The 17,675-nt window shown below is 44.8% G+C and overlaps 2 protein-coding genes across 10 annotated transcripts in view; one reads left to right on the top strand and one right to left on the bottom strand.

The window, feature by feature from the left end:
- Positions 1 to 5,108, bottom strand: part of GPR141 (G protein-coupled receptor 141) — a 188,099-nt gene extending 182,991 nt beyond the window's left edge. For 4 of the 5 annotated variants that reach the window (XR_014266433.1, XR_014266434.1, XR_014266435.1 and 1 more), the window contains exon 1: positions 3,716 to 4,973. The gene's annotated coding sequence lies outside the window, so the exon portion shown is untranslated. The other variant, XM_082472094.1, reaches the window with a different exon arrangement.
- Positions 5,109 to 5,787: 679 nt separating this feature from the next.
- Positions 5,788 to 17,675, top strand: part of ELMO1 (engulfment and cell motility 1) — a 555,096-nt gene continuing 543,208 nt past the window's right edge. For 3 of the 5 annotated variants that reach the window (XM_082471823.1, XM_082471821.1, XM_082471819.1), the window contains exon 1: positions 5,943 to 6,106. The gene's annotated coding sequence lies outside the window, so the exon portion shown is untranslated. Of the gene's footprint in view, positions 5,915 to 5,942; positions 6,107 to 17,675 lie in introns of those variants that run through there. The other 2 variants (XM_082471822.1, XM_082471824.1) reach the window with 2 other exon arrangements.

Below are 17,675 nucleotides of genomic sequence, written 5' to 3'. Positions count from 1 at the left end.
GAAACTTTCATTATAGTGTCAGGAAAGAAGGTAGCAGAATATAAATGTAATAAACATTGAAAATGTAAAACTAGTATTAAGTTTGGAAATATAATGTCATAATTACACACATCTAGTCCTCCTCTAGTCCCAACCCCCTGGAGCTAAAAAGAAGAGTTTGTAGCCACACCAGAAAAGGAAGGAAGGAAGGAAGGAAAAGAGGGAGGGAGGGAAGGAAGGAGAAAGAAAGGCCACCAGAGTTTTGGAGAGTAGACTGGATCAGATATAGAGAAAATTAAAATGGGAGGAAACCTCAGCTGATCTCTTTTTGGCTCTAGAGCTGGGATGGCCTTGAAGAGATGCTCTGAACTGGGCAAGGGAGGGCAATTCAGGGAAAGGTACTCAGGCATGAGGTATCAACACCGATATTCTCAGCAGCCTGGGCGGATCAGGGTGGTGATTCGACAACTGAGCACCTTGGTCCTGAGGTGGGGGTGGAGGGTAGAAAGGAAAGGGGAAGGGGTTCGTGTGGTGCACACAGCATCCACTAGAGGTGATTATAAAAAGTGTCGATTAGAGAATCTGGAAATTAAAATTTTGATCATCAAAAGCAAACAAAAAACTAAAATAAAGGGAAGAATGGACAAGGCTAAAGAGTGAATTAACGAGCTGGAAGACAGAGCCAGTGTATTCTCCTACAGGACAGTATAAAGACTCATAGGATAAAAAGAATGAGAGAAAGTGAAGTGACATGAATGATAATATCAGAAGGTCTGTGTCAGTAAATAAAACACTGTCATCAGTAACACACCAAAATGTGATGTTATAATCAAAGAAAGAAGAATTGAGAAAGAGGGGGTAAGCCAAAGTTTTAGAAATCTTTCATAGATATAGATCTGAAAGTCTTGATAAATGCCCTGCTAAACACAAATCCAAACAGGAGAATGCATTTGGTTAATGGATGACTTGGCAGTCCATGGAGACATTTTTTGTTTAAAAATAGGGTGGGATGGCTAGAGCAGAGGGAGCTCGTGCAGGGAGTAAAGTTTACATGTTTTGATGGGTGTCCTCCACCACTGGACAGTATATAATGACTATGAAATGGGGATCTGCTGGGCATGAACCCAGAGTAACGGTGTCACAGAAGTGATCAGTAGCCAAACAAGAGTGGAGTCATCCCTTTCATTTCTCGAGCCCGTCCTTGATCTGGGGGCAAGTGTTGCAGGTGGTACCATGTTGGACACAGGGCTACAAGAAGGCCAACCAAGTTCAGTGTTTGGTTGGGCCGAGGCAGCAAGGCAAAAGCAAATCGTTTGTTTGTGGGCCTCTACAACTAGGATGACCGACCATCTGTTCTACGGGCCCTCTGCTTCCTTTATAACATTTCCATTTCTCCAGTTCTCCACAGCCCCTTGGTTTTGGTGACTTAGGCTCCATCCTCTCTAGCCTTAGCTTCCTGCAGTAACTCCCTATCTTTTCTTCCCACGTGCCTTTTTGTCTCCCCTCTAATCCATTCTCTATTCGGTAGGATGAAACTTTAAAATAAAAAACCAACCATGATAGTCTCTTGCTTAAAATATTCCACTTGGAAAACAAAACAAAACAAAAAAACCCCAAACAAAAAACTTTTCAGTGCCTTCCCATTATCCTTAATATATTCGGTATGACTGCCAAGGGCTTCCAAATTTTGGCTTTTGCCCTGTGCTCTTAGATTCAATTTTGATATTCTCACACTTTAACCAAATTGGCTTTTTAAAGGTTCTGCCTGCACTATGATGCCTATAGACCTTTGTGCAAACTGCTTTTTTTGATCTAGAATCCCCCCCCATTACCCAGCCCACCGCCTTCCCCCCATGTCCTGGCTAACGTATACTCACTCACCCTTCAGGTTTCAACTCTAGCAGAGCTTCCCAGGGAGACTTAAGCTGATGGTAGCATCCCTGCCTCCACATGGTACTTCAATTTTTGGTTATTACTATATTCTTCTACTACATTCTGTCCTCTTAACTAGGTTGGAAGTGCCAGAAGGGGCCCCCCATGCTTCTCAGGCTCACCATTGTAGCCTCCCTTCCTCCCTCGGTAGCTCACATTTAAGGCATTCAGTGCACATTGAATTAAGGAATGATGGAGAGAAGGAAGGCCCTGGCACACAGACCCCCTCGTCACTCTGCTTGTCCCAGGGCTGACCCCAGTGGCTCTGGACTGCAGGTGTCTGCCTGCTACCCAGACATTGTTATCTCTGGTACAGCAGCTTCCTGGAGCTGAGGTCACTCTCTCTACCCCCAGAGCTGTTTCAAGACTGGAGTCAAGCCATCGTGAGCCTGATTCTAAGACAGGAAAAGAGAATAGATTTTTCAAGCTATAGATCAAGGAAGTTGAGGCTGATTTGAGGCAAAATTCTGAAGCAAATTATGAAATGTATTATTAAATGCACAGGGCTTATTTGCAGTTCAGTAAGTGTTTTTTAAAAATGAATTAGAAATGAATATTTGTGAATGCTTAGGAAGGAAAGAGTTGATCAACATGAGTCATCATTGATTAAAAATATAACAGGCCATTTTTGCAATGTGGGGTTTCATGGTGACATTTGGGTACTCATCCCTCCTCTCTTGGAGTTCTGTAAACACAAGGAAGAATAAAGATGTTAGAAACACAGGATTGGGTTATTAAATCTGGGAAATTCGCCCAAATACCTCTCTATCCATCAACAATGCAAAGCTGTCTTGTAAGCATGGTTGCGGGAAGCAGTTTAGACTTCAGGCTTCAGTGAATTTTGTTCTTTAGCCAGCTCTCTCTGTCATGCTTCCTTTTCTCCTAGCCATCTTGAAACTGAGATGGGTGGTCCTATAGGGGAGAGCGTGAGTCCACTTCCCCAACCGTTTGAGATGTAGATGAGGCTGGCCCACCTGCAGAGAGTTTAGCCCTGCCCTGGTGGACTTACTGCAAGTACTAGTGATGAGCTGCCCTTGGATTCTGATCCTTATTATAAAGTGGCCACCCTCTCTACCACAGCATGACCTGAGGATTGGACGGCCCAGTCTCTGACCAGGAGCTGAAATAAAATCAGAGTCGTGATCCTAGCTCTTTCCCTGCCCTATGGGTAGAAACTGATGCGTGGGAAAAGGGAGGAGATGTTGCTCTTATTTACTGATTAGAGGACTGTTATAGATAATAGCTAAGCTAACATTTAGTGAGCGCTTCTATGTGCCAAGCCCTGTTCTAAGAGCTTTACTGTATCAACTCATTTAATCCTCACTCAACCCTCCCAGGTAGGTATGGTTTTAGTTCATAAGTTAAGTCACTTGCATAGGGTAATGCAGCTAGTAAATGGCAATGCTGGAATTTATATCCAGCAACCAAGTCCAGAGATGGAGCCCTTCTACATGTTACCACCACACTGCCCGCTCTACACAGAGTGCCCACTGCAGACCACCAGCTAGTCCAGGGTGAAGGTGGATTTCTCTAAGGCATTTGACACATCTAAGATGTCTTTATGAATACAATAGAAAAATAAGGCTTGGTAATTGCACAGTTAAGAAGGTCATTAGTAACTGAATGAACCAGTGAACCCAAAGAATGCTGATCCCCACCATGGCGGAGGGAGCTTCTTAGTAGGGTGTCATCCAAGACCCTAGTGTTCTAACCTAACCTGCAGACATGGGGAGACACTGGATGCCCGAATCAAATCTAAAGAGACTTAGAGAAGGTGGACCAGAAACTGGTTTCCAAGACTAACCTCATAAACCCGGACATGGCCTAATCGTAACACAGCAAAGAATTTCCAGTCTTCCCCTTGCACTGGGATCAACAGTGAGATGTATCTGAAAAATAATTGACAAGAGCTTATAAATTGTTTTTAATGGTTAGTTAGTTAGCTAGTTAATTTATATGACAACTAACTTTTTTAAAAGGCAGAGACAGGTGTCCTTTAAAAAACGGTGAAAGAGATTTGAAGCCATATCACATGAAAAGGAGTTAGAGTAGCTGAGAATGCTTAATCCTCAGAAGAGAAAGTTTAGGTAGAATTCTAGGGCTATCTTCAAAGATCTGAAAGATTATCTCTTGCAGGAAGGATGTGACTTACTCTGTGTTAACTGCAGAGGGCAGAGCTGGGACCAAAGGTTACAGGGAGGTGGATTTGTCTAATTGCTGTGCAAAGTTTCCCGTCTACCCTTGGAACAATTATGACACCTAACATTTACCAAGTATTCATGGTGTCTGCACTAAAGTAAAGGCCTTTATATGCCTTAGCTAGAAAGTTGTGGATCAGATTCATACTTATCACTATAAGCGTCTCATCATCATTAGTAAAGGCTCCATTTACTGACTGCTTATTAAATTACCTCATCTGATAGCTGCCCTGTTGACTGTTATTATTGTATCATTACTGTTTTACAGATGAAGAAATAAAGAAGTGAAATTACTTTCCTGGAATCATCCTGTTTTAAGTTATTGGTTTATAATGATCTGGACCCGAATATTCCTGCTACTAATACTGCCTCCTGGGGTTATGCATATAATAAGGGGCCAGATCAGGGCAGTTCATTAGAAATATAATGTAAGCTGCTAATGAGAACCATGTGTATAATCTTACTTCTCCTAGTAGTCGTGTTAAAAATGTAAAAACAAACCAGTGAAATTATTTTTAGTGTATATAATATACATTTTATATCTTAACCCAATACATTAACCCAATTGAGTCATCACATCTAAACTATCATCATTTGCTGGAATGATGTAATCAACATTAAAATTATTAACAAGCTATTGTACATTCTGTTTTTCACACGAAATCTAGTGTCTATTTTACACTTAACAGAACATCTCAGCATTAGCCACATTTCCAGCGTTCAATAGCTGCTTGGAACTCTTGGCTGCTAATGGACAGTCGGCATATGGTTAAAACTTAAGTCTCCTTGTGGGGCTAGGGGGTGGGATTGAAACTTAAAGAACAGGTTTGCTTCCACCTTACATTCTAATGCCTCCCTGCCCCCGACTTACCTCCTTTGTCATTTTGCCGGGAATGTATAGCAACTGCCTTTGCCTTTTCTGGTAGAGCCAGCGTAGATATTTCTGAATTTGGAGAGGACAGGTGTTTCTCCTGCAACCTTCCAACAACTGTCATTTCCCTCCTGGCAGCTACTCGGAGTTAACGTGTTTGATTTCTGCTTTGAAAAGGACTGAAGTAGGTTGCATGAATCAAATAATGTACCCTAAATATCAAATTGGGGGTAGAACGTCTTGCTTTATGCAAAGTTATGAAAAATTAGGGAGTCCTTGGCTTAACTGATGAGAAATAAATCCCTTGGTCGGTAAATGCACAGGTGACTGTGAGGAGGAGGAAATGTTCTTTTGTTATTTTTGTCGTGCCGTCCAAGGGTCGCGGCAGAACGTCAAACACATCAGCCTCTTAAGGTAGCTTTAAAACAGCCCACCGAAGTTTCCCCTCAAAATTCCAAACCAGTTGCCCAAACTGAAAGCTTATAAAAAGATGCCGCGCACTCTCGGCCTCCCGGAGGTGGCGCTATGAGGGTGACGGAGTTAGTGCCTGCAAAACGCCGCGTGTGAGCTCATCCGAGAAGTCATGCTCTGCACACATATTATTTATAGCAGAACTGAGGCGTGCACGGTGTTTGACATTTTCTTCTTTTTAAGTAGGGGGACTTCAAAAAGTCGTGGGCACCCCCATCCCCCAGGCAAAGTGCAGTGGGCCGGCGTCAGGGCGCCGGCTGGAGGCGAACGCGCCAACTACGCGTGTCCGGGCGCAGGTGCGGGGGGCGACGGCGGCCACTCCGCTGCGTCCGCTCGGGAGGAGATTTCGCGGCTAATCTCGGGATGCCTTGCAGATGCAAAATGTGTCTCTGGCCAGCAGGAGGAAGGAAGAGGAAGTGAGAGCAGCGGCCGCCGGCGGCGCAGCAGCCGGCCGACCCGGAGTGTAAGTGCGTGTGCTCTGGCGAGCGCGAACCGGCGAGGATGGGCAAGGGATAGAGGCAGAGCCACTCACACCGCCGGGGCCCCGAGTTGGGTGACAGACCCTCCGGTTCCCCTTCCGTGGTCGCGGGGTCGCCAGAGCTCTGATTGCTGGGAACCCTCGCCGCTGCCGCCGCCGTCCTAAGACCCCGGGCAGGTTCGTAAAGTTTCCTGGGCTGGCGCGGCGCCCTGACTCGCTGACCTCAGCGCAGCCGGGGAGGGAGCTGGGGCAAGGAGGAGGCGTCCTGCGCGGGGGGACTCTGGGCGCCGCGGAGACACTTTTGTTTTCTCCCTGGGGGCGCCGCGGCGCAGGCGGGGGGTGGCCGCGGGGTGAAGGCTGCGGGCGCGTGGGGCACTCAGCCCCAGTTGGGGAAGTCGGGGCGGAGGGGGCGGCGGGAGGGCAAGTGGGAGCGGAGGGAGGGGCGCAGAGGAGGGAGCGCAGGGCCGGTGGCCAGGGAACCCGCAGAGATGTTTCGGTCAGGGCGGGCTGGAGGGGGCTGACCGAGGGCTGGGCTGCTGGCGCCGGGGGGCTGCGGACAGGGAGAGTGTGGGATTGTGGGCTTGGAGACCCGAGAGGCTGCGCGGGAGAAGGGACTGGCAGCTAGGACTCCCGGCTTTTCTCAGGCACTCGCAGATGGAAGGGAATCCCCCGGCGAGCGCGCTCCTGGGAGGGGGCGGTGATGGGCTAGAGGCGTGGAGGGCCGGGAGGGACGCGAGGGGGCGGTTGGGGCAGCTGGGAGCCCCGGGCGACTGTTAGTGAATACCCGCCTCCCGGGGACTCGCCGAAGTCCCCGGTGGGACCGGGAAAGGAGGTGGGGGGCTTCGATGGGTAATCCCTACTTCAGAGAGGGGGCGCACCGGGTGCGCCTGCAGAGAAGGAAGGCAGCCGAGCTTCGGGGGCCCTAGAATCCGAGCAGAGAGGGGCGGCCGAGAACGCAAGAGTAGCTCTGAGGAAGAGGAAATACAGAACTCAGCCGGCCCGGGGGTGCGCGCGTGCGTTTGGGATTGGGAAGTCCGTGTGGTGCCGCGGGCGCGCGCGAGGGCGGCGAGCGTGTGTGTGTGTGTCTGTGTGTGTCTGTGTGTGACCGCGAGGGGCTTCGGAGCCGAGTGACCCTCTGCCACCTAGGGGCTGTTTGAAATTGGCTGCTCCGGGCAGGGGTTGCTGGCGGCGGGACCTGCGTTGACCTAAAGCCTAGCGCTTGGCCCCCGGTAGTGACCCTGCTCTGGAGGCCTCTGGACAGCTCCGGGGACTCGCGGGGCATATTTCGTGATTCCCAGTGCCCCAGACGTAGGGCCTGCTAACAGCACTGGCCATAAATGATGCGGATCTGGTTCGTTATATTTAAGATTTCAGAGAACCTATGACAAGGGTTTCTGACTCTGGAGGAAGGCCCCAGGCTCCTCATTTATGGCTGCCAGTGACTTGGGGGTGGTGTGTGGGGCGGTGGAAGAATTTCTGAGTTGTTGTTCTTGGGTTTTTTTTGTCTATAAAAAAAATAAAAGTAAATAAAAGTTACTGTCTAACCGTAACCGAACTAGTAAATAAAAGTAATTAATGACCCGTATTTACATGTCAACTTCACAGAACTGGGCCCTGTGCGTTAGAAGGTCAGATCCCCTGCTGTTAAGTAGCAGACTTTTCTTCCTTATAGCTGACCTTCTGAACCTTCTCTTTACTCTGGTACATTTCCTATCTCTTAAGGGCTGTGGTTAAAGGTTCGTGTTGATTTCTTACCACACTTTTTACTCATTTTTGTTTGTTTTTAATTAGATGGATTGTACGTCCTCTGGGGAAATTGTGAGGGAATGACCTAGAGTGTTGGGACTGTGCAGGGGGGATGGTGTGAGGAGGGAAGGGAACTAGGGAAGAAGCTTGGTAGGTGTCAGGGAGGGGCTGGCTGGGAGGCTGGCCCAGACCTGGGTCTGGTGGAATTCAGGACCTGGAGCAATCACTGGGTTACAGGATGGGTGGTCCTATTGATGGCCTTATCCCTCTTTTCCCCCCCTTTCCCGTGTCTCATCTCTCTGCCTTTCTTGACTACAGCTACTCTGACGGCCTTACATTCTTCTTTTTCACCAAGTTCTCTCAGGAGGGCCTTTGCATGTGTTATTCCTTTTGCGCAAGGAGCCTCTCCCCGCCGTGTCCAGTTGGCTCACTCCGTTGCTTCCTTCAGGTCACTGCCCAGTTGTCAGTTTGCAGGAGGGCTTCCCTGACTGCCTCATATAAAATAGCAACCAGCCACTCCCTGGTCCTTTTTAAGTCACTCAATTTTCCCTCTTAGCACTTATTACCCTCTGGCATTATATATTCACTTGTTTGTTTGATTATTGTTCGTCTCTCCCCTTAGAATGGAAGTTCCACAAGGGCAAGAACCTTGTCTTGTTTACAGGTCCAGAACTTAGACTGGTTCCCACATAGTAGGTGCTCAATAAATACTTGTTGACTGACTAAGATACGCCTTTATGGGAGAGGCTCACCAGGGAAATATACCAACAAAATACTGCAGCATCAGCGGCGATTAAGAAGCCCAGGTAACGGGCTTTTGCTTTTTCTCCTCTGTCCTCTCCCCATGCCCAGCCACACTTCTTGCAGATCCCTTTCTACCTTGAGTAAACTCCTCCCCTTAGAATTTCAGCCTGAAGAAAGGAACAGAGAGGTGATTCCTTGGGGGAGTAGAAAACCAGAACAGTTTATTAATAACGCATAACCGCTTCAGATCTGCTGTCTGTGTCATCACTCTCCTTGGAGAACGTCTTTTAAAAGTGTGTGGTACTTTAGCCAAAGAAAGACTCCCCTGGGAAGAAGGGAATTACTGTGAGTGGAGTGAAGTCAGAGACATCCACTGTATCCCACTCCACTCCCCCAGCAGATGGGAGACAAGGAGAGGAGAGGAGTAAGGGAAGAAGGAGAGGGAGACAGAAAGGGGCTGGGTGGCAGATGCTGGGGAGAAGAGAGATGAGAAATGCCCAGGAGAAGAAAAATGAAAGAGAGGAAATGGATGCGGGGTTTCTACAGTGCTGTTAAATCATAAGCATTTATTAAATTGAGATAGGGCAATATTTGAGTGTTTTAAAGTAATATACCCCTTTGGGTGTTGGGTGTGAATGGGTGGGGAAAGGTGGAGGAAGGGAGTGCTTTGAAGCCTTGCAGAGAGGATATGGCTAGGGGTGTGCCAAGGGGCTCTGAGCACACACTTTGCTGACATTATTATCTTTCTTAACACTGAAGGTTTAGAGGTAATCATTCCTACAGAGGACATTTCCTGTCCGGATCTAAGACAGTGGGTACCCTTAAGGTTTGTAACTGAAGCCTGCAACCACTTTTCAATGCCTGAAACCATCCAAGTGGGTAGTTTGATTTGTAAGACATTCATTTTGTTGAACTTAGAAAAGGTGGGGAATTACTAAACCCTCTCTACATCACAAAGCCTCAAGTGTGTGCTGCTAATTGTGCAACTCCAGTTCTGCTTCTTCTAATTAACTAGTCTAGTGTTTTTGAAGCTTAGCATTACGACTAGGAATGGATCATAATATCAATTTATTAGGTCCGGACCAGCAGTTGAAAACATGAAATTGAAGAGAGTACAATGGAAAATAGAGAGTTTTACAAAATGGACACCAAATCTTAATGTCAAATGTATCTCTTAATGTGGGTCATGATGAAAAAAGTCTGTTTTAATAATTCTGGAGGCCCCAGGAATGTACATTTTAAACCATTTGCCAGGGATTCTGATGAAAGTGGTTCATAGGGCCATACTTTAAAAAACACTTAGCGCCCCGCCCCCCAAAATGCTATTGGTTTCATCTCCTGCAAGAGATGCTGTTTCCAAATGTTGAATCAGATGCAGTAAAAGCATGTCATTGACTTAACTTTTAAAATACTACTGTTTATAGAACTTGATGGTCTGCTAGGCCCCGAGGCTGACGTCTTGGCAAAGCTGGAGAGCCAAGTGTATGTTTTTCACTTTAGTGATATGGAGAGACAGTAGATTATCTGTAATAACTCTTTAAGTTAGAATAAAACGAGTGAAAATACTCTTTTCTGGACAAGTTTTAGTTTAAGCTTTTGAGGTCTTTAAGCTTTTGAGGTCTTTGGAACTTTACTTCACTGGACTTTTCCTTTCATATTTTATGCCTCACGGTCCCCATATGCATGCTTTTAATTACTTTCAGAGGTTTGCAAAGACAGAAGTAATCTCTTCTGGTGGCAGCCGCACTGCTGTGATACACAATCAGATTAAGCTTCTTAGCTGACCAGGGCTTGGGACTGGCTAACCAAAGAAGAAAAAGGCTGAGAACTTCAGTACTGTCCAAAACATCAGGATTTTGAAGACCAGCCATCCAGGGTACAGAGTGTGGCTCCCATGAAATGCGTGTGGCCGTGAAAGCCTTTGAATACGCCAAGCACAGCATTTTTAGGTACAACAAAGCCAGCCTGCAAGCACAATGCAACACTGCTTGCAGTTTTCGGTTCCCTGGATAATTTAGGTTGTCTGAGTGTCAACAATTGGAACTTATAGATAATAGCCAGAACTGAAGCTCTCAAATCACGCTTTTGATCCATGATTAATTTAACTTGTGACTTAGTACTATGCTTTCTAAGCTTTCGCAGGATAAGTGCAGGACTGTTGGAGCAGAATTTTGTCACTGGCCTAAGGTGGGGTGAACAGCCAAGTATTGCGTAGGAATCCATGCGGGAGAAGGGATGCTAGCTCATCAAACAGAATTAACCACAGCAACAACCTGGCCTAGTGCTGAGTAGAGAAATTAGTCACATGTATAAATAGAATGAGATGATGAGTCTCAGTCAGTGTTCTAGGCCCCCGCAAACACTGATTTCCAGAATCTGAGCAAGATTATTATTGGAACCTCAATTTTAGGAATTGAGGCTACAGTTTTGGCTATTTTCGTTCTAACAGTTAATGCGGGGAGCAAAACTTCCCTCAGTAGAAAACACTGGAAAACGTCCGTACTAATTGCTGGGCTCCAGGACTGCTATGGGTTGGGTGGGTTGTACTTGCTGGCTAAGGAGCAGTGGTTTGAGGGCAGCAGGACTGAGTAAGCCCTGACTGAGCATTGCCCCAGGGGGCTTGAAGTCACAGGATCCATGCAACATTTTCCTCCGGGTGCCGACGACTGACATGCTTCCTCCTGGAATGCTGTTTTCGAAATGGTGGGGATGAACTGGTATAGTACTCATATCCCATTTTATAGAAGTGGCTTGGAGAAATGAAATGTCACTAGTATATTTGGAGAGTAGATCTGAGCCTACACCCACCTTTTCTGACTCTCTTTACCCTGCTGTTTCTTGCCCGTGCCCCATGACGCCTGTGTTGAATACTTATTCTTCTTGTTGGTTCTCCTGGACTAGCCTGGTCTGAGGCCAGGATCCCCAAATTGAGCTATGCTGCGGCCCTCCCAGGGGGCCCTTCACTCCTGTATGCTGGTAGAAATGCCCTGGGTTCTGATGGATGTGCCCTGGGTTACCATGGCACCTAGGGATGTGTCTGCCACCACCGAGGCCAAGTTTTCCAGTGCCTCCCTTTGGATATCCCATTCTAAAGCTGACCTCTTTAGTCCTGGGGGTCAGAGATCCTTCTCTCGGGGACAGCGTGCCCATCACCCAAGCTCTTGATATTGAAGCGTATAAGCCAGAATGCAATTCATTAATCAAAAATGAGAATGATGTTTGCCGAGGGGAATAGACACATATTCTTTAGCCAGCATTTTTTTTTCTCTGTGGATGAGTCATGGTGAAAGCAAAAGCATGGAACCACTTGGGGGTGTGGGGGGGACCAATTTGGGGGAGGGAATACGTTTAACAGAGTAATTTCCAGCTAGTCACAATTTTTGCTTCTTCTGCCCCATGTATTAATACCAACTAAGTGAACCAGAGACTGGAGTTCTTAACCAGGATGGTTTCTCCCTTGGGTGATGCTGAGGGTACTGATTCTCTTCTTTTTCTTCCTGCAGGCTATTGCCCATTCTATGTGGACCATTTATATCAGGCAGTCTCAACCTTGGCACTGTTGACATTTGAGGCTGGATAATCCTTTGTTGCGGGGGGTGTCCTGTGCATTGTAGGAAGTTTACTAGCTTCTCTGGCCTCTACCCACCAGATGCCAGTAGCAGCACCCAGTTGCAATAACCAAATATGTCTCCAGACGTTGCCAATTGCTAACCTCCTTCTCCTAGTAAGAACCACAGTTTTGTTTTCTTGCATAAATTAGTTCAACTGTGGGCTATCAGACGTGCTAGACTTTTGACAGCAGTTATAAGTGCCCCAGTTTTCTATTTACTGGTTATTCCTTTGCCCTAAGGTGGTTTATTCACAGATAGGTGGTCTCATCCTTTATGTTCATTTATTTCCTCTAGTTCTCCAGATTTCCTCTCTAGCTTCCTCTCCTCCTATAATTGCAGTTGTCTCCCTAACCCAAATTGCTTTCAAGTCTGAATTTCATGTGTATTTCTTCCTGGCACCCTCTGGTTGAAAAAAACTGTAGCTAGTGATTTTATGTCTCAGTTTCCTCACAAGGTCTTGAATTCTGGCCCCTGGTTACTGTGTTAGCTATAACCTCCATGTAATGCGAATAAGATAAATGAAATGAAGGAGGTGGTCACAAAGCTCAGCTGGGCTCGTTCAGAGGTCTCTGTCACAAGATTAAGGAAATGTCTGCTTGGGAATGAGTTAACAGGGTGAAATGCCTCCTCTGCTGGTAAAATACGCCTTGGCTAGTTGGGTGGTGATAGATATTGATGTTCCATTAGCATGACCAGGACCTTGCTTTAAGGTATTGCTATATGTGGAGTCCTTTTCCACTCTCTCCATTAGATTTCTGTCCTAATATTGTCACATTTGTTTTCTTATGTAATTATCTGTCAACCTGTTATTTACCTTCGCTGTCGGGCTGCTGTAGCAGAGTAGCATCTAGGGGCTTAAGGGATGGAGAGATGTTGTCCAGCTTGTGTATTAGCTGTGTGTCCCTGAGGCAGTCGCCTTCGTGTAAGTCACAGCCCTACAGTAAACCTCCACCCTTCCTTCCGCCCTTTGTGCCTTTTTTTTTTTTTTTAGCTTGAGATTGCATTTAGAAAGCCAGCGTTTTGTGCTGTGGGGCTCTGTGGCAGAGCAGTCCTGGATGAGCTATATTTTCCAGGCTGCTACACACAATTACCCTTAATTTCGAAGCGTAGTGCATTTCAAAATAATTTTTTTTTTCTGTTTTCAGGCTCTTTAATCCAGATGCAGAGCCACAGCTGGCTTTGCCCTTGCCCACCAGAAGGCATGTGGCTTGGGAGGTAGAGCCAGTGGAGGGACTTTGGTTAGACTGCGTATTTTTGGCTGAGTGAAGAGTGAATTCCAATAACAGTCAGTAAGGCTGGTTTTTACTTGACTCCTGCCCACCCTCACCACTGCCCCACCCCATCATTTTCATAGCATTTTTATAGTGGGCCATGTGCCCTAGTTATTCCAACTGTGGACCATTCATAGGAAGTGACCAAGTATTCAAAAATTTCGATTTGGGGGAATAGGACTGATCCTTTCATACACTAAATAGTAAGTGTGTATTATGTATGTATGTGTACGTGTGAGAAAGACACACACACACACACACACACACACATATATATCCATGTAGCTCTCCCAATATTGAAAGGTCTTTAGGAGCAAAGAAACTATTATATCACCTGATAAATCCTATTTTCTCCAGTGCTTATCCAGTGCAAGTCAGTATAAATCACATTAAATCAAAACTTTTCTCAAGGAATGAATATATTTCCATCATCCTTAGACTTACTTTACTGCCAAGAAGTGACTTCAGCTCTTTAGAACTACTTTCTCAATTACTGTCCATTCTTTGAGAGTTTTGAGAAACATTTGCCTGGATTAATATGAGAGAAGCACAATAAAGATTTATTTATTAATTGTAGTATATTTTTAAAATGTGTGCCATATACTTAAATATGCATATAAATATTATTAAATTGAAATACTGTTGGGCTTACAGCACCCATCATAATACTTCACTCATTCATTCATTCATTCATTCAGCAGCCATTTTGATCACATTTTATGTCCTGTAGTCAAGTCTCTTGCTGGTCATTATAAGACCCACTTCATATGAACAGTGTGGTGAAAGGGGCTGGAGGGGAAACAGATCCATTAATAGATAGTCATTATAGAGTGTGATAAATGTGTGTTTACAGTGTGTGCAGATCACAGAGGAAGGAGCTCACAATGAAGTGACTTTGAGAAGGATCTGGAAAGCTGAGTGTTAAAAGAAAGAACCTGGTAAGACCAGGGAATACAGCCATCGGGGTAGTGGGAGAATGTTTGAGAGAGGCCTTGTGTCAGCTCTTCTGGGAGCTGGGCATTTGGATTGAGCGGAAAGGAGTGCTAAAGGATTTTAGGCAAGGAAAAGACACAGTTGGAATTCAGTAAGAAATCTAAGTCCCAAGGCCACATGGAAGATAGATTAGATGGTACAGCAGGAGGGAGGTGCCAAGGAAAGATGGAAGGTGTAAGCACTTTCCTTCTAGGCCTACCCGATTAAACACACAATCTTGGTCAAATGAATAAATAAAACAGTGTGTTTCCTGTGTAAATGCAACTCCATCTTCAAGTCTGAGTAGTGGGCCAATACTATTCCTTTAAAGAGACAACTTCCAGAGGGCCAACCCCTCCCCCCCCAAGCTGGATTCAAGCCAGAAGGAAAGGATATTGATGTTGATGAAAAAAAGATTTGCTGACTGAATGGATGTGGGGGAAAAAGGGAAAAGTCTTTGGGTGTAAAGCTAAATAAATACATACTTGTTGGTTGAGGGTTCAAATTATCTTTGGACTCTCTTGGCTGGTTGACTTGGTGTATGTTAATTACCTTTCTCAGCCTCAGTTTTTACACCTTTCAAATGGGCATAATATAAGTCCCTACCTCTTGGAGTTGCTGAGGTAATTAAATATAATAATAATTGAGAAGTAGGATACCCCGAAAGCATTGGGTTGGACTTGCTATTATTGTTGATGTTATTAGTACTAATTCTGTAGTTTTTATTCAAGTTTTTTATTCAAATATGTTGCTAAAATCACTTAAAGACGTACATTTATTATTTTATCTTCTTTAAGTAGCTTGGGGAATTCCTCCTAAAATCTTGACTAGACTGTGAGGTTGATTTACATATCTTTTCTTCAGGAATACAGCAGAAGTAAACTGCTGAAAAACAGGTCAGGTAAAATTGCCATCGATTGTGAGTTAAAAGAACTGACATAACAAATCATGTTAGCAACGTGAGGTCCTCAAATAAAACCTCTTGTAAATGGATCTCTATCCCCCATTCATTGACAACTAACCTGGGATTTTACTGTTTTCTTATTATTTTACTTTGGGTAGAGAGAATGGAGGTTACTAACTGGGGGTCTTTCCCTTTCCTTGAATCCAGCCTTCTGGGGGCTGTTTGTACTTGTCCAGCGTGGATGGGAGCCCAGTGAGAAACCCCCAGTTTGTGAAGCAATAGTGGAGGAGCATTTGGCAGGACTTTAATTCGGTTGAACTGGGTTTCATATGATTATGTTGTATGTTAAGGAGTTAGCTCAATGGTTCCAATAACGCTTTGTAAATGTCCCTTTCTGAATCATTTGGAACTTCCCGTGAGTAGGGGACGGTTCAAATGTTCATTGGCAGGTGGGTGGTAGGAAGGTATTAATTTTTCTTCTTTAACCTGAGCCTAGAAATCAGATTAGAAAATATTCTGGAGATGAAAAATAGAAAAATAAAAGTAGGACGTCTATAATCCTGAGTGCACAGACCCAGTATAGCTCTGTCATCTCAGGATGATTAACTGTACCCACTTTTCTCTTTCAAAAGTGCCCCAGGTTGGATAATTCATTTTATGGCCACCTAAGTAGAAGCCACCTGTTTCCATTTCTACTCATTCTGTCTGGCTATTGTCCGTTTGTTTGAATGCCTTTTCTACTTTCTGTTCCTTCAGGAAGGCAACAACTACCTGACAGGCTCACCAGCTCATTAAGCAGTGGCTCATGTACCTGCCACCTGGTAATGGCTTTTATGGAGTGGGTCGAAAAAAAAAAAAAACCTCAGTGTAGACACTAAACTGCCATGAAGTATGGGTGTAGGAGAGAAATGTGCCGAATGAAAACTACTTCTCCAAGCTTGTGCTTTGAAAAGTATAGTCCCTGTACCTCCTATTACTATAGTCATGAAAAGTCACTTATCTAATCACTATAATCAAATCTTGTTTGGTACCTGACAAATTATATACTCTCTTCAGTGTACAATAAAAATCCCCATAACTTTCTCTTCTCCCATACAGGGTGATAAGTATGGATTTTTCAGCTGCTAGATTGTCAGTTGTATGACAATGCCTCTTTACTGTACATCAGGATTAGTGCAGAGCTTTAAATAGGATGCAGTGTTAAATAAATGTTTAAAGACCCATAAAAAGATTTTTATAGTGAAATATAGATTTACAGTAAATCACTGGAGAATTATATCCATACCAAAATATATATCAGATTAACAGTGAGTCAAACATATTAATTCACCTTGGACCCATTTTACAGATGAGGACATTTACTTGTCAGGGAGGCTGGCTGCCCAGATCAATGCAAGGCCCAGGGAAATGGTATAATAGCAGTTGTTATGTGGAATTTCACTCTTCTTTCAAAATCGAGGAATTTTCTGTAGCGCACCGAATGCTACGCTCTCTTGCTTCCAAGTCTCCGTCCATTTGTCCAAGTCATTTTTGCCTCAGTTGAACCCATTAAATTGGAATATTGTCTTTAGCTGGGAACCATTTGCTGTGAGAGCTTTGCTTCAGGAACATGTAAAAGAGCACAGTCAGGGCAGCAAACCATTCATTACCTGAGCCAGGGCCTACTGCCAGCAAGATGGCAGAGAAAAGAGGGCAGTAATGTTTGATTCGTTTATATCCCCGTGAAACATCATTCCACTGTAGTAGAGATTGTGTTGTAATTATGGCCAACTTATTGAGGGCCATTCAAAATCATTCAGATATGCTGCTAACAATTCTAGCATTTGAAAATGCCGTGAAACAGTCTGAGAATTGGCACCTGGAGCTGAGAATGATAAGACGCACGAAGGTGTACACAAATATAAGAAGTAAGTCATCATGGAAACCCCCAGGTCTCTTTTCATTTCAACATATATCTTTCAGACAATGAATAAGCTTTAGGGTAATTTTTCATAACTAGATCAATGCAAGGCCCAGAGACGTGGCATAATAGCAGTTTTAATGTTGAACTTCACTCTCCTTTCAAAATCCAGGAATTGCATTAGGAAGAATTGGGCTCATCCTTTTGAAGTGGTAAATGCAAAAGAAGGTACCTAGTATCATATGCAGGGGAAGGGAAACTTCCATAGGACTTAGTCTTCAGGGTGCTGGAGAGACCCTGGAGCTTTTAACTTTTAGGAGAGGGATCCGAGTGTATTTTAAATTCCTGGTGGTTGTTGTGGGTCTGCGTTTGCCTCCAGTGTTTGCTTTTTAGATACTCTTTAATTCCTTTGTTCATTCACAAATATTTAATGAGCACCAGCTATGTTCTATGGGTGTGCTAGGTGATACATAAACAATGGTGGGTTTCCTTCCTAGGGAAGAAAACAAAATAGTCCTTTAGCTGATGTCATGGGCTACTTAGACACCAGTGGAGGAAATGTACATTACTCTAAGGATCGCACAAATAAATGTGACAT

This window comes from Balaenoptera physalus (assembly GCF_965194825.1).
Source record: "Balaenoptera physalus genome assembly, chromosome: 8".
Lineage (NCBI taxonomy): Eukaryota > Metazoa > Chordata > Mammalia > Artiodactyla > Balaenopteridae > Balaenoptera > Balaenoptera physalus.
Note: the sequence above shows the minus strand (reverse complement) of the source record. Positions and strands in the feature narration are given on the sequence as shown.